The 22,034-nt window shown below is 30.9% G+C and overlaps 1 long non-coding RNA gene across 1 annotated transcript; it reads right to left on the minus strand.

The window, feature by feature from the left end:
• Nucleotides 1-6,776: 6,776 nt before the first annotated feature.
• On the minus strand, nucleotides 6,777-9,573 carry LOC105149616 (uncharacterized). Its single transcript, XR_846615.2, has 3 exons — nucleotides 9,374-9,573; nucleotides 8,957-9,181; nucleotides 6,777-8,682 (listed from the first exon to the last, which is right to left on the minus strand). It is a non-coding gene; the product is annotated as an uncharacterized LOC105149616 (long non-coding RNA).
• Nucleotides 9,574-22,034: the final 12,461 nt, after the last annotated feature.

The raw sequence follows: 22,034 nt of genomic DNA on the forward strand, positions 1-22,034 counted from the left end.
CTAGATATAAATATAAAAATAATTTTGTTAAATTATCAAAATAATTATATAGTATACAAGTTGGTTGTTAGAATGCCAAAACTTTTTGCATCGTTCATTACATTATGCTTCAACGTCCTACATAATTTTAATTTTTTAACAAAATTGTTTTCTGTATCTAGCCACATTTTTTAATACTTTAGCAAAATTGTTTTTTTTTTATATTACTATGTATTTGGCTGTTTACAGTATTACTCAAATTTAGATAACAAACAGTACATTTTTGCAATGGCCGTTTTGGTACACTTTCTCACTCCGCTCTTTAATCACATGTAAAACCGGGATTAAGTTTGCTCCAAAGCCTCGTCGGACAAATCATTGATTTAGCATCATTGTGAAGCAAGTTCGAAGCACCGCGTTTTATTGGACTGGTAGGATCGAGATTATGCAGGATTACACACGCGCTGAAAGTATGTTTGATCTCTCGTCTCCTATCTGCGTGAGTTTTATTCGAATCGGAGGGGCTCATAGAAAAAGACAGTCTATTTAAATCCTGCTAAAATAGGGCTTAGTAAACTCATTCAAAGAAACAAATGTATATTTATTTTACTCGCGCTTGACTTGACAATATATTATCATCAATTTGAAATATCAACATTAATTAAATTAAGAGTTAATTAATGCATCTATCTAATGTTATCTATATCTAATGTTTATATTTTCGTGCTAATTATAACCTAAAATATAAAACACATGATGAATATAAATATATAAAAAAATTATACAAATTAATATCGACGTAATTAAAATTTTTAGCATTTCTTATAACAATGATAAACAAGATCAAGGAACATTTAACACAAATAAATGAAGGCTTTATTCTAGTTTGTCCTAAAAAATAGTTATAAGCTGAAGCTAAATACAATATGACAAATTAAATTGACAAACAATTTAATAATGATGATTAATGATAATGAACGTCATTAAAATTATTATATGAATTATTATCAAATATACTCTAATGGGAATATTTAGTATAACTTATCTGTTTCCATAGCGACTATTTACAGTTACACGATGCACTGTATTTGATTTGGAATTGGTCTTTAAAAGATTTACCTGTACAGATGATGGATAGAGTTTCCTTTTCATGGATAATTATTGAACCGCTGAACGGTTTTCCCTAACTGTTCAAATCATCCGCAAATAGTAACTTAATATAGTAACCAAGTGCAGCCCTTCATTTTGAAATCGCTAACTATTGCTAGCAAATTAGTAATTTAATATCATATATAGGCTCTTTCAAAGAGGAGATTCAATAGAAAGAAGCTACTAGTTTTATTTCACGGGAACGTTGTTTTGTTCAATAGCGAAGCAACAGCTAGAAATCAACGATCAGTTGAGCATAAAATCTGGTCGACACGCAAGTAAAATAGCATGAAGATGTTACTAAAGAAAAGAAACGTTTCAAATGCATTAATCGCAAGTTGTTTGCGTCAAGAGATTCCCGATAAAGGAAATTAGTCTAACATGCACTTACTCAATCTTATTGAATCAAACGTCGATAAAGTTGTTCCATATTTATTTAAAAATTCAGAATTAATTATTTTTCTGTTCGGGTGACACGCAATGTCATTGTCAATCTTATCAGACGGTGAAAATTGAAAATGGCGAAAATGTATTGCGCGTGGAGATCTTTTTAAATATATTCAATGTTATTCCTACACTTTACACGGATGCTGGTCCTATAAGCAGTCAAGTGGTAGTCGTAACTCGTGCCCCACATGGATCCCCATCCTCGTCGCACTCACCACGCCGGGTACCACGAAATCCCGAATTCAGGGACTCCCTCTGCGGGGCCCCTCGTCATCCCCCTTCAGTCACTAGCTGGCAGCTCATTAAACACCCACAGCGCCCTTAGTCGCCCCTCGTCCTGATTTAACTATTGTTTAGCGCTCATGTGTATGTGTGTATATGTGTGTGTGTGTGTGTGTGTGTGTGTGTGCATCGTTGTCCACACGAAGCAAATTCGGAGTAAAATCGTTGCATATATAGGGTGCTCGAGAAATTAACGGCACGAAAAGAAGTAGATCATTGACAGAAAGAGCTCCATGCAGCATGCATCTCTCGAATCATGCGACGGGAGAAGCGAGGAGATTTACAAATGCGAGAAGATATAAAATGAAAACATTGTAAACGGAGACTTTATTTTAAAAGCGCAAATTGAAGACCTAATAAAAATAAAAATATATATCTTTTATGGAACAATACACTCAGAAAAATGTAGGAGCTGAAACTATATAGAGCCAAGGATTTGGAAATGTATAAGAAATTTATTGCTATATTAAATAAAATTTTTCAGAAATATGCTCTTTTAATTATCCATCAAGACATCAATTACTTCCGGGTTGCACAATTCTTGAACACCCTGTATGCGACAATGCTAATGTGTGCGCGACCAGCAACATCGTTACAGCCACTATGCGTTCACCATCACCAGCAAAGGGATCGAACGAGCCATCTGTCCGTATTTTGATGTCGTACGTACGAATGGCAGTGGTTCTTATTTTGATGCACTTCGCGCAGTTCATGCGATGAGTTATGCGGGCGGGGTGAGAAGGCAAAATTTCGCGCCAGTCTTTCGTGTGGGTCATCCTCCAAGTCTCGAGGGAACTTCTAACGAGGTCGACAGCGATCAGTTAAATTTTGTTAGTTCAATTGCCTTTCGATTTAATTGCGACATTATCACGCAGCCATTATTTGAATTACGAAGCGGATCCGGTGGAGATTCAAATTACGAGAATCGCAAAAAGATAATTAAAAAAGAACAGGGGATTGTAATAAACGTGAGTACATTTTATGTAAATTTTATTCATCAGTCTGAAAATATTATATATATAGAGAGAGGATTATTTTTTTTAATTTACATCAATATATACAACTTTTTATTCTATTTTTTACATAATTTTAACAATTAGTATAAAAATAAATAACATGACATGTCAAGATTTGCTATATTAGCTTTAAAAATGATTTCATTCCTAATGTTGCAGTGTAAAATTTTTTTAGCATTTTTTAATTATTTTTATATTTTTAGATTATTTTTTATTTTATTTTCAATTTGTTCATTTAAAGTTTATTCTTAAATTTCGTTTTAAAGCCGTGTGCTTGATGCGATAAATACTAGTATATACTCTCGATACTTCTTTTTTTATTAACGTCAGGCTTTTAATCATCGTTCATTATTTACCTAAATCCTGTCACGGATATTGAGCACCGCCGGAAATACAAAAGTGACGTGTCCCTCTCCTGATATACACCGGCTCGAGCTTTGATTGCGATCGTTCAACCCCAGCAACGTATTTCACCCCTTTGCGCCTTTCTCGCTCCCGCCAACGCTACTCTGCACATTATTATTTCATAACAATCACACCGTGCGCGGAATAATAACTGTCTGCTATAAGCAAGCGACGAGTTAAAAATTATCATAATCGATAACAAAAATCTAGTTGTATGTATATTATCGATTTTTGGGTGACGACAGATCATTTGACATTAATATTTCGTGTCATTCACTCTTCTCACATTATTATATTTTTTTACCAAAATTTAATACTAAAAGATAGTAATTAATTACTTATTTTAAGTATTAAATTAGCCAATATTAAATTAGATTTTTTCAAAGAACTCTCAAACAACGTTTCAAATAATTTCGATAATAATAAAATTTTATGATAGATGGTATAAATATAAAGAAAAAAGAAAAAAAGAAAAAAATGATTATTAATTTCTTTACTCTATAATTTATTACTAATATTACTATACAGCTTAAATTGTTTTATAAAAAAAACAATCCGTTTCAAAGCTGAACACTTCAGCACGTTTTAGCTTTTTAATTGCTTTCACTGAAGTAATAAGAGAAGATGGACAATGTCCTTTGGTTTGTCCGGTTGGCCATCCGTTTATTGAATCATCTGCTAACGAGTTTAAATTTCATCCACGTCCGTCCAACGACGGTAAGCAAGAAGTTAATTAAATCGTCCGTTATCCATCTTGACTAAAGGATCGACAAAAAAGCTTTTACTCGCTTGGATGACTCTGTCTACTCTCATCATTCCTGCAAGGATAAGAGATACTAATAAATCCTTTATTTTTACATATAATTATATACGCATTTAGACATAATTATATTAAATAAAAAAATTAAATAATTTTTAAATTAAAAATGGCAATAACAGCGTTTCAGTTATAAATATTATATATTTATAAATCTTTTTAAAATACATTATTTATAAATGTGACCATTAAAATCTATTTTTTAAGACATATATTTTATACATACGATAAAATATATAATATGTTTGAATTCTTTATAAATAAAAGAGCTAAAAAAATCGCATTTACAAAAACTTCTTGGAATAAAGTAAGCAGATTCCAAGATTATATTTTTATCAATCACATATATTTTTTTAACGCAACTCTGTTTGAAGACTTATGGATTTTATAAATCTCTCCTTTTTCACGCGAATACGGGCTTTCTCACGCGTTTCGACGACCGTTTAGTGCGTCCTCGAGAAGCGAGCGCTTCTGACCACTGCTTCGTGGGCCACCCCGAAATCCTGGTGAAGCGTGCTCCATTTCACGGTTGTTTCGTAAGAAGCAGGCTGGGCCGCGGTCCTTTGAAACCCACCACTTCGCGGCGAAGATCTGAGGCAAGCTGCCGAGAAAGGATTTTCGCGCTCTTGAGCCCTCAATTCCTCCCCTTTTCGACGGGATCCTTCGATGGGCGCGATATTCTCTTTCGATTTACCCAACTTTCGGAAATATCGATCCGGCCGGGTCCTTTTGATCTTTAGAACGTAGCCGATGCGTCGAAGAGAAGAAAGTTATGAGAGGGTGGATTTCCTTATTTTTCTTTCCGACGGCATACCCCTCGTGAGAGCTTATTAAATACCAATATCACATCCGGGTAACGGATGAATCATCAAACGGAGATATGAAGGAAGCAGGAAACATTGTATATACAATATACATATAGGTAGTAGATACAGAAAGTCACCGTTATGTCCTCGAAGAATTTAAAAGGATTGAAAGAAGAGAGGTTGGATCGCTTGGATACCTGCCACTTTGCTTAACAGATGAGTTTATTTAGAGCGATTTAAGGGTTCAAGAATTCTCTGGCGCTTATTATAAAATATTGGCGTCATTCATCACTAAACTTCGTAAAACCATATAACGAAATTTTATTACAAGATTATTTAAGACAGAAATACTTATGTTTACAAAGAAATTCATATTTTTAATTACGCATTTATTAAATTGAAATCAAACATAATATTTCAGGATAAAAAAAATGCTTTTATTTGTTACGATGATCTATTATTAATAATTTCTCTACAGAAATATTAGGAAGAAAAAAATATCCGTCCCTTAAGCCATAATCTTTACATACGACATATGTCTTTATTCCGGAAAACGATTGGCAAGAAACGAATCGGTATCACGCTCGACATTTCAATTTTTTTATCGTTCGCCGCTTCCGGAAGGTGGAAAAAAAGCTTCCGTGGGACAACTTGCAGTCGGCAGACGGTTTTAACACGTTAAGGACCAAGTTACGCATTTTTCACGGTGGTACGAAGCGAGGGGGAAGCGCAGTGCCCAGGAAAATTGAAGTCACGACGACCATGTCGAATCGATTAGAATGCGGTGTACGGGGGTGCTCGTCCACCTTTGTGAACCACCGAACGTGTAATTTCAAGGTATTTAAGCTGCTTAACGAGATTTTTATCCCATTTACCCATTCCTAAAGAAATAAGATCATATTAAATATTAAATGTTTTTACATAACTTTGAAATTATTTTTAAAAAAACGTGAAGATTTTTTTAATTCCGCTGAAGAAGTAATATAAAAGACGTATTTATATATCTTCAAATTAAAATTGTTTTTATATTTTAGTAAATTGTTTTTAGCATTAAATTTTTTAATTCTTTTATTTTTATTTTAAAATAGCTTTCATAAAAAAGAAATATAATTGTATTTTTATATTCTTATTTTTATAATAGAAAAGTGCAACAATGATAAATGCAATATTTAAAAATGGACTTAATATTATAATATTAAAAATAGTCTAAAACTTGTATTTTTTTAATGCTTATTTATACACTTTTATATTATTCAAAATGTTCTCTTATGAGATAAATGCATGTTATCATACGATAATCTTTTTCAGCCAATTGCCTGGAATCATATCATACTTTACCTTTGCCTTGCAAACTATCCCACGCGACACGTGTCGGTCACGTGGCGGAACCAGAACTGTAATAGTGCATCTCTATGCGTATATTTGCCCACAAAGTGCGTATCAATTTGATCAAGAATTGCCTGCAGATAACGGGTAGCTCGATAAAAAAAACCAGACAGTGATAAAATAATAATCCGCTCATCTGCAGCTTCAAAGTGTCACGTGGCGATATGAGTGGCTTTAAAAAAATTATCAAAAAAGAGAAGAATAGGATTTAAATAAAATACCGTATAGATGAATAGGTGTTATTTCGGTACTTGGATATCGAATAACTTGATCCATATGTCAATGGAAAGCAAGCATCGATTTGGATGAAATGTCGTTCATTTATAAAATATATTACGTATAAAATAATTTTTTATTATAAAAAAATGTCAAAATAAATTTAATCTAATAAATAAGAAGTATGTTTTTTCAATATGCAAACCATTATGATATAAATTCCTATATATTCTTAATTAATAAAGTAATAAATAAATGAATCATCACAATCTTTAAAAAATATTATTTTATTAATAATTAAATAATGAATTCATTTTACATTATTTATATTCTATGTATAACTTATCATATGTCAACTTTTGAAAAAATGCAAATACAATATATAAATTAAAGAAACTTTAAAACATACATAAACTCTCAGGCCTAATCAAAATTTTGCTTACTCTATACACAAATAAATAAAAAATTTCACTTTATAACTTAACAATACAAAACTTTTTGACATTACAACCTAAAGAAAGATTCCAAAAATATTAATCTAAATCAAAGTTACAGCCTATCAAAGTTACAAACAGAGCTTGAACATGTATTTGAAATACTTTTATTTGAAAAAGTATTTATAAGACAATTGTATTTTATATTTTGTATTTATGGGAGTATATAAAAGTAATTATATTTTCTATTTTAATATTAATTATAATAGATTGAAAATATTTTGTATTTCGTATTCCAAATACTAAGATTGACAATCAATCATATGATTTGATTACAAAAAACTTTCAATCTTTCGATTTTTAATATGAAATAATACTTTTATGTGCTCCGCTGAAATAAAAAATACAAAATATGCTTGTATTACAAATATTGTGATTTAAATAAAAATATTTCAAATACATGTCTAGCCCTGATTATGTAAATCTTCTCACAGATTCATATGTGTTTTTAAAAGAAATTTTCGGAAGATATGTGTCCCAGGGTTAAACTAAATCCTATATAACTACAAACTATACAAAATATATGAATCCTTAACTGTAGATAATTTTGTTGATAATTATGTTTTACAATTAGCGTTCTATTCTTAAAATAACAGCTTGAAATAATAAATTTCCAGAATTTGTACTTATAATATTAATGTTCGAATTATCTAATCAATATTATACCTGGTATTTAATTAATTAGATACCTGGATTTAAATATTATAATATAATATAATATATATTGTATATATATAATTATAATATTATTATATTATATTTTATTTTATACATTATATTATATATTAGAATATTACATTATATTATATTATATTATTTTTATTCTTACATACTATTTATTTTTTTTAATTTAATTTTTTTAATTAATTATTTCAGATAATTTGAATATTATATTACTTGAATATTTATAGTATTTACAGCTGTACATATAGTAAAAAACATTTTGTACTTGTGCTAGAAATGGTCCATTCAAGTCCTTATTGAAGTTTGTATTGAATTTTTAACATATTTGAGTGTTAATTTAACATAATGTGATTATATTATTTAAATATTTTGCATTAAATTGATGTTCAAGATTAATCAAAGTGACACAATTTATAAGTAAGTAAAGTACCTAAATATAAAATTTTAAAACGTAAATTCTACAACGAATGAATGAAAATACCTGTTAATTTAATAAATATTAATTTTACTGAAAAAATATCTACAATTTACTTACAAATTGTGTCAGTGTTACGTTTTTTTGTATTAATTTATTTTACGTAATATCTTTGTATCATACACTTTGTAACATATTTATCTTATCTTACAATTAACATAAAAATTTTGAATGGACTATTTGAAACACATAAAACGTTAAATTTAACATAAGTTTTCCGATTATGTAATGCAAATATTACAAAACATTATAAAATAATAGTTATAAAGAAATAAAAGAATCTATTTATTTGCGATATTAGTTCAAGTAAAATAATTAATTAACCTAAAAATTATTTGTTTCTAGGAAAATTGATATTTCCTTCGTCAAAAATGCTTATATGCTCGTCCATCAATTCTAATTCATTTAAGGCATCAAGACTATTGATGTTGTTTTCAGAAATTATTGAAATTCAAAACTGAAATGTACTCATATCTGTTGAAACCGAATTGAAATCGAATGTCCATACGATTAATTAATTAAAAAACTGGAATATAAATTTAATTAATCATTACAACATAATCAAAATTCAAATTATATTGCAGTAACATATTTATAACTATCATTATACAATTATGATTGCTCCTTGAGAACACTGGTACAACCTTTAAATATTCAATATGTATTTAGAAATTTAAAAACATAAACATTATCGCGAGAATCGAACAAAAAACCTCACTGTACCCTATGTTCGTTATATATACATATTTAAACGATTTGGTAACAACTAATTTGGTAAGAACTAATATTCATAAATTTACCATTGTCATAAATTTTCCATTGTCGTCTTTTGATTTCCTTCAGCTTGCAGATGTGTACCAGTCTAATAAAATAATATATTCGGGTTATGGCAGATCTTGCATTTTGATTTATAATTTAATTTGCGCAGTATATCACGATAACACATACATTGTTCGTATTTTTTTTTACAAATATACATATCAGGTGTCATTTTAATACCATTTTATGATCTTTGTTCGTTGTATCTAAAAAGAAAAACAATTTACAAATCAGAAAGAGAGGGAGAGAGAGAGAGAGAGAGAGAGAGAGAGAGAGAGAAAGTGAAGATTATAAATGCAAGAAATGCAAGAAACGCAAACAGATATATTGAAATTTATCTTCCTCTTTGTCTGAAATATATATATATCACTATACCTGCAGCTGTTTCAATTACTTACAATTAAATATGAATGATGACTATTCCATAAAGACAATTTAAGTGCATTTCCACTATTAAACTAGTACGAAAAACTTGATACAAATTGTATCCTATTATGCAAAATCCAATTTTCTTGCATATTCTTGTGATCTGCCATTATGTCCGTACAGTATCTCAGAATCTGAATCACTAAATACGACACAATGTATGCTACGTATAAATATTCTCAGAAAAGGTCGAAGTAACATGGATTCTCTTTGAATGTAAACATAGAGCGCGTTCAAGTTGACAAAACGGCTAGCCTGCTCGCCAAGCAAATAAACATAATTGGTTGTTACTTATAGATCCAACCAATCATATACAAGTACAATCGTTCGGTAAACATGCCTAGTTGCTTTGCCATCTTGAACTCGTCCATAGTTTCACTTAACGGTCAACCAGCAAGAAATGATAGATCGGTCGATATTAAATCAACATCGATGTTAAATCAGTATCAATTTAATATTTGTATCAATTTAATATTTGTCGACAAATTATTTCTGACTAAGAAATAATATTATTTCATTTGTAATTATTCAATCATCATTGCAAAGAGTTCAGTTCTTATATAATATAATATTCACATCGCGCCGCAATATTAATTTATTTTAATAAAATTTATCAATTTTGTGAAATGAAATGGTAAAGAAAAATATGCGTAAATAATATGTCACTAATTAAACATGTACAATGTTTGATTACGAGCAAACATATTTTTTAAATACTTTATTAAATATATAAGGTAGTGAGAGTATTTTGAAGATGACCTGGCGCAATTAATCATCACGCTTTTTCACGCCTTCGTTGTATTTCCCACCGTTATCAACCGCGTGTCCATTGATCGCATCCGCCATCGATCTTCTTTAAACGGGTATCTCAAGTTAACGCGATGAACGGCCGGCGATCACGTGCGGCTTGCGTGCATGTGAACGAAACAAGGAGTGAGCGCGAACGAATGCCTTCGCCACGTGTTGGTATCACCAACCCCGAATACGGTGACACGTGTCAAACGAGCAACGTGTAAAAGTGAGCGTAATTGAGATATCATAGTCGAATGAGAGATTCTTGGCTAATCTCGGCGGTTTCACACCACGGCCACACGCACGTGCGGCCGCCACGTGTCGTCTGTTCGCCTGGCATGTTTGTTATTTGTGGCACTTGGCGCGTCGATTAGAGTAATTAGCATCACAGCGACTGGAAAGCGTAACTAATATTTGAGCGAATATTCTTTAACTCTGAATTATTTACGCTTGTATTTAACTGCATTATCATTAATCTTTGCGTAAGAGAATATCTTCGTTTGGAAGGTCTTAATAAATTTAAAATAAAAAAGAATGTTAATTAAATATTATAGAATTGATACTGCGTGCTTTTGTATTCTTTATGTTACATTACGATAGTTTTTTCAAGATGATGATTTTATCTCTTGTTTTCTACAAAAGGCTATAATAATTAAAAGATTTTTATTTCTGCTTTCAATTGTATAGAACACACACAATAATGTAAATATTTTTTTAGGTGTATATACGTTTAAAATAAATCTTTTTTTAACTGAGATATTCTTGTTTTAAAATTGTACACAAAAATGATCCGATTGATGATTCAACAATACTGTGATCAGAGGAAACAAAATAGTACGACGATGGATTGAGCGCAATTGAATGGGATCGCCAGAGGATATTGGAGCAATCTGTCATGTGTAAATGTTTGCAGCACGTGATACGCCCATAGCGGTTTGCAAAAGAGTTTAATTAGAACGCTCACTCTATTGAATAGTTTGCACAACTATTTAAGCACGTATACATAAATGAATACAGATAGAGATAAAATAAAATTTAAACAATTAATCTTTTGTTCTCCATTATAAACTAAACGTTTTACTACATGTTAATTCCAAATGAAAATTGTAGAAGCATATAATAAAAATTTTAAATATCTTTTTATTAAAAAATAAATAATATATTAAATGTTTTATTATTATTAATATATTAATTATTTTTTGTTATTAATATTATTAATATATTTTAAAAATGATTTATTAGAATTTGTTTTAAGTTTGAATTTTTATGTGCGATACCATTTAATTTAAATTTTCTTTTATAGAAAAAGAAACAGTTTTCTTTTATAATACATAAAATTTAGATAAAAATTTATATTTGTTAAACATTATTAAGTTGTTATATTTAAGAGATTTATACACAAATTAGAATATAAAATAAATATAAAACAATGAATTATATAATATATATAAGAAATTTTAAATAAATCTTAGCTTTTTCTTTTTTTGCTTTCTTTCTCTCTCTCTCTCTCTCTCACTCTCTCTTTTATCCATTAAATAAATTATCACATAATTCATTCGAAGGCAAAACAACTGGCAAAACAACTTTAATTTACAAAATATAGAAGAAGGATATCATTTTATATCGAATCTATTGCTCGATATTGAAGCTATAGAAATGAAAAATTACATCGAGTTCTGTTTGATATTGGAATCTTAAGCGTTAAATGCCATCTAGGAAAGCAAAGAGAATTAATTAAAAATTATTTTTTAGATTATTTTAATCTTTTGAACTGACTTACACAGATCTCAGTGACGTCGTGTAAAAAGATTGAATGAGAAGAGAACAGAAAATACTGCAAAGTTGTTACATAAAAAACCATTTTAGACGATCACAGACGTAACGTCATTGTCGTAATGTGAATACGTACGGCTTCAATCGTTTCGTGCTCAGGCTATTCACAAAAGCACCCCTGGCTCCCATGCGGATGATCATAGGCGCCCGTACTTAAATCTCATTCAGATAACAGCTCTCCTCTGCGCAAGTACAAACGAGCTCGACGATGAAATACATGCGATTACTTTTCAAAGAGATAATCCGATCGATCGAGATTACAATAAAATATACGAACTAAGGACAAAAATTACCTCAAGATGAAAAAGCTGTGTAATTGCGATAAATCGCTCTATCAATGTCGAACTAATCTATGTTAAGATATAGTGAAAGATGAATCCAATAACTTTCTCTTTCAAAAATACAAACAGTCGAAAAAATACTTATAAATCAAAATGAAGAAGAAGTACAGTCGAATCTAGATCTTAATAATAATACTTCCATATAAATTTTTTTAAGTACATCTTTTATTACTTAAAAAAAATTATATGTGTAAAATTACAATATATATTTACGTATTAATTCGCCTACAAATTATAATTACAATTTTTTCTTAAGATATGTTATTAATATGTTGATACAAACATAAAAATACTATAAATGTAATACGTATATTATATTACATAATATTATAAAAAATTATATGTTTGTATAGAAATTATAAAATATGCTATTGTTATTATAATTTCTCGTCTAATATAAAAATATATGTATTTACAATTAGAGAAGAACTCATTTTTGCAATGTATAGAAGCTCAATTTTTATTTCCTGCACTACAAATTGTACAATTTTTACATATTATTTATGCAATTTTATATTCTTTTTATATAATGCAATTATATAAATTATACACCAAATGCTATCGGACTTAAAATACAATCATAAACTGAATCATAAACTGAAGCTTTAATAATGATGCTAGTAATAATCATCTTAAAATTCTGCAAAGAAAAAATACAGGTTAAGAGTTAGGTCGGCAAATTCGATTTCCGTTAACGGATGAAAGAAGACCACCGGCGGTTACCTGGTCCGGAGGGAATGAAACAAAGCGGTCACATTAGAATCTACTGTGAATCTCATCTGAGTGAGACTGAGATACCTTCCGATCAGATACCTTCCACGGCCAGGTGAGCCAATTCGAGCGAGTAACGCCTTTTGACGTTAACACCAGCCACCTCTTGTGTGCCCCGTGCACCGTAAACGCACGTTGACGCACAATGGCCAGCAGATCGTAATCTTCCGCCTTGGTCCCCAGTTACCAGCGACCATTACCATTATGTTTGTACTCGTGTACTATCATCTTGTTGTCTCATTTATCCGTCGGAGCGTCGCGTCGATGAAAAGAGGACCGGTCTTTCATATTAATTCGATTTTTTTATCGATAATGCGACAACAAATGCATCGATAATAAATAAGGAAAAGACAATAAATAAGGAAAGAATTTTTTTGATGTTTTATTAATAATATTGTTACATACATAATTGGTCTAATGTTATTTATTTTTATTATATACATCTCAATTTTGTGTAAATCATGTGTAAATGAAAGAAGTTTTTCCGTGGTAAACATTTCTTGTTAAATTTTTCATATAATTTTTCAGAATTTTTTCGAATTTCTATATAATCTTACACCTTTTTAGAAAATTTCTTAGATTTTTTAATAAGAAATAAAAGTGCTGAAATAATTTACATTCTACATCTTTTTTTTTAAATTTTTCATGTAAATTCTAAAAATTGTTACATTTATCATTCTATAATTTTTAAAGAACATCTGACAAAGTTTAAGATATTTTTCATAAATTTACAAAACATAATTATATAATTCTTAAAAATAATATAAGATAATATGAGAAATTTTGTTCACCTGGTTCATATTGTAATTCACTATTGTACAATGTAAAATAATTTGTTTGCTGTAATTTTCTCTGATGAGTTACGAGAAAATTACGTTCGCCGAATTCTCGACGCGTGAGTCATTGATTACGATAAAAACGGGATTTACCAACTCATCGCATCGCAAAATCCGAGACGGTCGGACCGATTCGGGAGACAGGAGCTCGTTTCTAGGGAATACTACTCGACGAGGGAGAGGACTCTTTTGTCCACGTAGTCCGCGAGGATTCATCCTCTCCACATCCCGAGGGATACTTCGTGTATTATATTACCGGTCGCCCTCCTAGGAGCGATCATTATCTCTTTAGGAACTCGAGTCCAGGAATATGGGCCAAATAACGTAGGAATTATTAATAATAGCTATAGTATCACTACGCAAAAAATGTATCTTTTCGAGTAATTTATTAAAAAATAATATTTAAACAATGCTCAAATAATTTATAAAATTAATAATAAGTATAGGCTACAAGCCAAGCAAAGTCTTAATGCTGTGTTATTATGAATAAAAAGTTTATTATAACATACGTTTCGACCCTAATTGGGTCATTCTCAATGTTGAAATTAATAATTTTAAAAAATCAACGACTTATTTGAATGACACTAACATGACAAACACAATAAATAATTAATAAAACGAATAATTTAGACAGTAATTATAATAATATATAAACTCATCGTAGCGTATGTAATTTATTAAACATATATCTATTATTAGCACTCTGATTGCCAAACTGATTTTAGCATTTAATTTGATAAATCTAATAAATTATATCTTATAATACTTACTGTTTTTTAAATATCTGATTATAATTTATATTATTTTTTCAATATCTTAAATACTTACAATTATTAGTAAAATTATTCTTAATTGAGTAAATAAAATCATCATACAGACTGGTATTTATTTCTATTTTAAGATCATTTTAAGAAATATTTTAAAATGCAAATATGATTCTGTGATTGATTCACAACTTAAAACGGTCTTGAATATAAAAATCGATTATGAACTATATCAAAGTATTAAACAGTGAGACTTTCAAACTTTGCATTTTCAAAAATAAGAACTTTTTACATTCTGTATCTCTTAAAAATAATTATTATTTACTTTTTATTGTTAATCTATTAGTAAGAAAAGATTACCATTATTTTTAAATCGGCCTTTTTCATGAGTCTTTCATAAAAAAAAGAAACGAACATGAGTGTTGCACGTACGATAATCATCGCAGATGCTGCCGGCCACTTGAAAACGAAGTGGTCCGGGCCGCAAGTAAGTAAAACAGTTGCCGTTGGTCGAGAAATAATATCGACGAGAAAAAAGGCCGCACGCGCCGTTGCTCTTCTATTGCTATAAGATAAACTAATGCATAAGTAGGTGCTTAAGAGCCTTGAAAAAAATTCAATTGATGAATAAATTATGTGATAATTTTTATTACAAATAATTTTAACTTTTCTGTTATCATACTGGCTTGTTTATCAATAAAAACAAGTCTGTTCTCACGACAAATATATTTAATTATAATTCCAACAAATAATTATCCTCGTTATAATATAATATTATATATTTTTATTTATATTTTACATATATTTATTCTCAAAATATCACGTTATATATATTGATTAAAACAAAAGTTCATAGCACTACAAACTTCAAAATTGAAATAGTTGTAACTTCGTTAAAAATGAGCAAAATTTAAATTAAAAATGAGAGTGTTGAAACTTAAAATCTCTGCTTTCAAAAAGTTCGTATGTTTTTTAAATTTCTGTTTGCTAATTTTTACATGTAAATAGAAAACTATGAGCTAGATAAAATGAAAAATTTTCTTATCACTTTGTGAGCCTGTCACGTACTTGAAAAAAATTTCCAACGCGAAAGCTTAGAATTTTCTCTGCAATATCGTTCTTTAAAATGTTTCTAAGATTTTTTACTGAGAAATTATAAAATTGAAACTTTGCTCTATAGAATGATATTATAATTATATAATTATTTTTATATAAACATATATACATGATACAAATGAAGCAACGCTACAACCTATTATTCCAGCCCAATATTTCACATACGAGAAATGCACTTACAATTAGTTTTAATAGAAATCCACTTACCGCGAGGACCTCTCGGATGATATTCCTTATATCTCCCTTTTACGTCCTCTTCGTCGTAAGTCGAGGTCAAAGGAAAACACAGATTCCCAAAGGATCCGATCCCCGCAGAGAAACGCGATACCGATAAAAATCGCTACATTTTTCCTAAAAACAAGGTCCGGTGAGGCGGGACGGATCCCTTCAGTGTCAACCCCCTATGTGACAATCGTCCGCGCTCCATCGAGCGAGCGGTGTCTCCTAACTGGGGGTACCTGTAACCCCCGCAGTTTCGACGGTCTAAAAACGTCCTTCCGCACGAACGCGCGCGCAGAATTGAAATCCCTCGTACGCGATAATGCGAACATGTCAAGCTCTCCCGCTCCGACGATTATGAACTTCGTCGTTTGAAGACGAATGCTAATCAGATTCTAATCCATTCGCCCACGTTATTTGCGAATTAATGTGCGCATGTAAACAACGTGTGCGTCATACAACTTGCGTCAAATCGAAGTTTCAATCTTTTGATACGCAAGGCTTCTCATTTTCTAATCTAAGACATTTATTTATTAATAGAATTATAAATACATCAAGTTAAACACCCCTTGCATTAATTAAAAAATTGTATCTCGGTGAAATGAGTTTAATTTTCACATATGATGTAGCTTATATGTGAACAAAAGATGTATAATAAATACAAGACTCAATAATGAATAATTTTTGAGTTATGGTATGTTAAGTACAGAACTTGCTTTCTGAGCATTTTTGATACACTATAGTTAAAAGCTATACTTTATTGAGCCTTTATATTGTGTCTAATTAAATCTTTTGTCGTTACATTATAAGCTACACTATATGTGAAAATTAATTCATTTCATCAGTACTCAATTTTTCATGTAATTAGTAGGAGGTATTTTATCGTGTTTCAACTGTATAATAAATGCAATGTGCATTTTTTTTATTTTATACGAAATACAAATTATGACAACGAATATTGTCGATGGATTATGAAAGCGTGACAGATGACACGCTATATTTTGAAAAGGAGCGAAAACTCGGATACGAAGATCACCCTTCGGGCGATAGAAAAAAAACTTTACTGTTGCGATTTTCAGCAGAAAAAAAATTAACGAGTTCTGTGCAAAGCTGCAGTTATGCAGCAGCTGCGACGAGCGAAGCGTGATCGAAATCACACTTCTGGAAGACTGCCCTAAGTCATGATAATCGAACGGAATATTGATCAGGTGTTTATCTTCCTACATCTAAATCGCGTTTAAACGTGATTAAAATGATGTATTCAAAGCAATATATCAAAATAGCTTTTAACAACTAAAATTGATTGATAAAAAGTTGTGCATAAAGTAGTGCTATATATTGAATTTTATTATCTGATTTTAACTAGTTTTTTGAAACTTTTTTACGCTCACAAATATATATAAAGATTATATTTAAAAACTTACAAAACAAGGTGAAAATTCTTTAATTATTGATACCAACAGTTAGATGTCTTGACATTGCGAAGTATATTTTATTTGCCATCGTTTATACTGTTTATAGTATAAGTTTTTACTTCTCTGACAAATTCTAATGTATGTATTTTATGTATATTACTGTTCAGTTTAACTAACAAGATGAAGATCCTTCTTAATTTATTGATACAACAATTATATGTTATTCAACGCGAAGTATATTTTCACTTTTCAATCGACTTTATGTTATGTTTTTTTATCATTTAGACATATTTTGTAAACATTGATAATGATCGCGATCATTTGCTGTTGTTAGCTGGCATGTTATTAAATTTCATAATTAATTTATTAAGACATTTTTTTACTTATCTATCAATTTTATAGGTCAACTTCTGGTAGCCCTTTTTCTTTTAACTTATTTTAAAAACTTAGTTTAATTAAAAAAACATTTCTTAAAATATTATATAGTTCTTAAAATATTTTATTAAATGTCATTGCGGTTAAAAGCATTTATAATCAATTTTTATTATAGAGAAATGTTAAGATTTCCATTTATAGCACTTATACTGCCCACTACGATTTTCCGTGACAACGGAAAGGTTAACAGAATAAATCGCCGCCATTCAACGCCGTTCATTATCTACCAGAGAAAACAAACTGGTCATCTCTCGTTGCTCGCATTATGTCCGGGCTGTCACGGTTGTAGAGGATTACACGTCGATTACGAGGCGTAATTTTAAACCCTCTTTCATAGTCTGCACTCTCACTCTCTCTGTCGTGCGCTTCGCGTTGCAACCCTTTGTGGGTTACTCTATGGTTTTACAATCAGTCACCCGTGCTGTGACACGACCGATGGGTCGTCGTCGTGTCTGCGAAGGGGTTGCCTCGTTTCGGAAAGCGGATTAGCGCTCGTTTCTCTCGCGTTCCTCTTTTTAGTTTTCACTTCACGCCAAGTCGACTCTTGATACCGGTGAACTCGACGGCTGCCATTTCTCTCGTGATTGATGAGTCTTGAGTCAAACCGATCGCGTATCTTCCTTCAACAATCGAAGATTCTCTCCTCTCTCCGAATATGGTTTTGCACGTTTCTCGGCTCATCGTAGTAATTTTTACTCGTCATTGTTTACGGCACAATCCACCCTTCTCCAGAAGGCGTGTCCGTCCAAAGGGTGAAGTTTGGCTTCCGAAAACATAATAGCCAAAAAAATGACAAGGTGCGATTTTTGCGAGAGACAGTGCGTCTCTGCGGATTTTGCATGGTTGGTACAGCATTTAATTTATTATATAAATAATCTTAATATATAAAAGTAATAAATAATGACAAAGTCAGACATTTAGATATTATTATATTTGTGAAATGTGATTAATTTAAAACAATTTACAGAAAAATTCAAATATATTATTTATCTATATCGACGTATAGTAATTTAAATTTTAATATAAAAGTTTTAATTTTAATATTTAATGATAGTTTTTTTATGTCAAGTTAAAATAGTTAAAAATTTAGATTTATTGCAAATAATATGGAAAATCACATCGACAGTTGTTTCGCGACAGAAAAGGATCATATATAATTTATAGATAGTTTCTAGATAAAGTTTAAGTAAATTGCTGAAAAGTTTACTTTTGGACAAGACGTAATCTTTCGATATGATCGAGAAATACTTGATGTGGAATACTCGGGGTGGTGCTTCGAAACTTCCGCCGTCCCTCAAACATTGCGCTCTGCAAAGGTGCCCCCAGCCTTTTTTCCAGTATGAATGATGATGTATGGATGCTGGCTCTGGGCATCGGGGGCACAGTAAAGGGTTCCATTGTTGCGTCCTCCCCTGGAGAACGCGAACCCACTCTGCCCCGCAGGGGAGACCTTCGTAAAATATTACTACCGAGCAACAAACTGCATTCTGCAGGCTGTATACTGTTAATTTTATGCCCGATTTTTTGTCCACTCCATCTAACTTCACCCCAACCCCCCCTTCTTTACCTCGCAGCCCTCGCTTTCTTGACAGCCATCCCTCGATGTTGTTACACAAGAGTCTGTGATCCAAAGTGCCAATGATAATAAATATTCATTGAATTATTCTCAGAAACAACATTGAAAGAAGCATGCAAAATAATGTCCATCCTTCTATCACTTATAATTTCTACGAATATTGTGTGCATTGTAAAGAAATTTGATTTTGTGATAAACGATTTTATAAAAATTCTTTTTTGTACTCACTTGTACTCACACAATAATTCAGCAATCTCCTTTTACAAATTTATTAATTTGAAAACTTTAAATACAATTATAAAAATTTAATAAAACAATTAACGACTCAAGAACATCAAATGTAAGAAAATGAAATAAAAAAGATAAATGTGAGGTGCACAATAAGCGGTGCAGTGCAAATAATTAAACCGACGACACTAAAATAGAGTCAATAGATTAAAAATTACACGCATGTTATATAAAAATTTATATGAGATATACAATAGTATGAAATTACAAATGCAAAAGATAAAGTTGCGCTACATATGCTCATACTCATTATAAGACATGTATTTTCCGATAGGCGTCTCGGGATTCGATCGAACTCTTTTGCTTGAAAGAAATTAGTAATCCGAGAAACGGGCAAATCCGGCCCCGCAATTCACGAGAACAATGCGAGACCGCAATTAATAGAGCCTGTAATCGGATGCACCCTGCGCTCTCTATGCAAATTCAATCGGACACGGTTTTAGAAATTCGCCTTGGCCCTTCTCGTGCGTCAACAATACGCCGACTTTGTCGACAATGGGAAATAATAAACCGTGATAAATAGCTGAGCAAATACACGTCTGCGATTGCGATGTTCTCCGCCTCGGTTTCTTTCTCTTTCTCCTCGTATATTCTCGATTCCAGGTGCAGCCGCTCAAATTCCAAAATAAATATGTTTGGCAAATACCCGGGGTGGCTGGAATAAATGAATACTGGTATTAATTTCTTCGCTTATCAAACTCAATTTGTTGCCCGATGCGAAAAAACGTGAAACATTTAAGCGCGTAAGAATTCATTCTTCTTTTGCGTATCGAGAACAATATTTATGATTTAATTTATCTTTGAATAACTCAAAGTTAACAAAACAAGCGTCACAAAATTTATTAAAGTTAATGAGCGCTATTTAGATATGTGTTGCCAGTTTTAAATGACCAATCACTATACTTGATTTTTATAACACCATAATTCTATTACTTATTGTAATGCGGAATAATTATCATAAAATAAATTATATAATGCAATTATAGTAATTCTCTCTAAATTCTTTTATTTATTTTTACAAATCAGTTCTATTTTATTACTAGTACCATTTTTTCTGTCTTGTTACTAATAATATTTATCTATAATAATATTGCATATTTATCTGTAATAATTTGCATATTAAAAAATTAATTTGTTATATTACTCCTTTTGATCACTTTAAATATTTACTAAAAATACAACAATAAAAGCTTTGATATATTATTAAAATTATGATATAATGTACCAGATTTTGGTGCCAGATTCAAGACGGACCAGGTGACCGCGTCGGGGTAAAATCCGTCACGACACGGTGACGGTTCTGGAAGACCGAAACTTGAAGAGGCAGCACTAATCAAAAGTGGTCCACGGAGACAGATTGAGGGGCGTGCTGAAATAAATCAGTCTTTTGTTTTACAGCCCTAAAACGGCCGTTGGGGATGTATATACAGCGCGCGAAATGACGTCCATTCATTAAAACGCCCCAGCTGCGAGATCGAAAAGACTCCTACCGATTCAGCAGCTTCGGATAGCGCGATTAAATAATCTCGACCATTGTGAGAAAGTCATTATTTATTACGTACACTTATTTATTGCTAACGTACATGCAAATTTTATTGCAGCACACTGCGCTTAATGTTACATCAGGGCTTTAGTAATTTAAGAAGGGGCGCAATGTTGTGAAACGAAAAATAATTAATGATACTAAATAGTTGCATTTACAATAAACGCACTTAAAATCTTTTATAGAATAAAGAATTCCGAATTTGTCAGATAACTTATTCTTAAAATTTAAATCAAATTAAATTGTCCGAAGTATTTTTTTATTATTTGACTGACGTTTTAACGTTAACATATAACTACTACAATTTTTCTCATTGATCACCTTTTAAAATTCTAAGATGACATTTTTGTGGAACTCACAGTGAATAGTTCACTCGTTTTATAGTGCTTTTATTAACCTTATAAATTTTTTATATATGAGAATCTAAACTTTTAAATATTTCTCTTTCTTCTAAAAAACTTTTAATATCTTAATTATTCAAAATAGATATTTTCTTTTCTCTACATTACGTATTTTCCCTTTTACACTCCGCAAATAAAAAGCATAAAATCTTACACTCGACTCGTATGTCTCATTTGTTGTCTCATTAAATATTCAGGTTCCGTTATATTATGGAGCAAAATTAACGAGCAGAGAGATAACTCGAGTTGTATCTAAAGACGCGCGGTGGGGCAAATGAGCAAACAGATTCTCAGCAGAGAAGA

The sequence above is a fragment of the Acromyrmex echinatior genome, chromosome 12 (genome assembly GCF_024713525.1).
Source record: "Acromyrmex echinatior isolate Ae372 chromosome 12, ASM2471352v2, whole genome shotgun sequence".
Lineage (NCBI taxonomy): Eukaryota > Metazoa > Arthropoda > Insecta > Hymenoptera > Formicidae > Acromyrmex > Acromyrmex echinatior.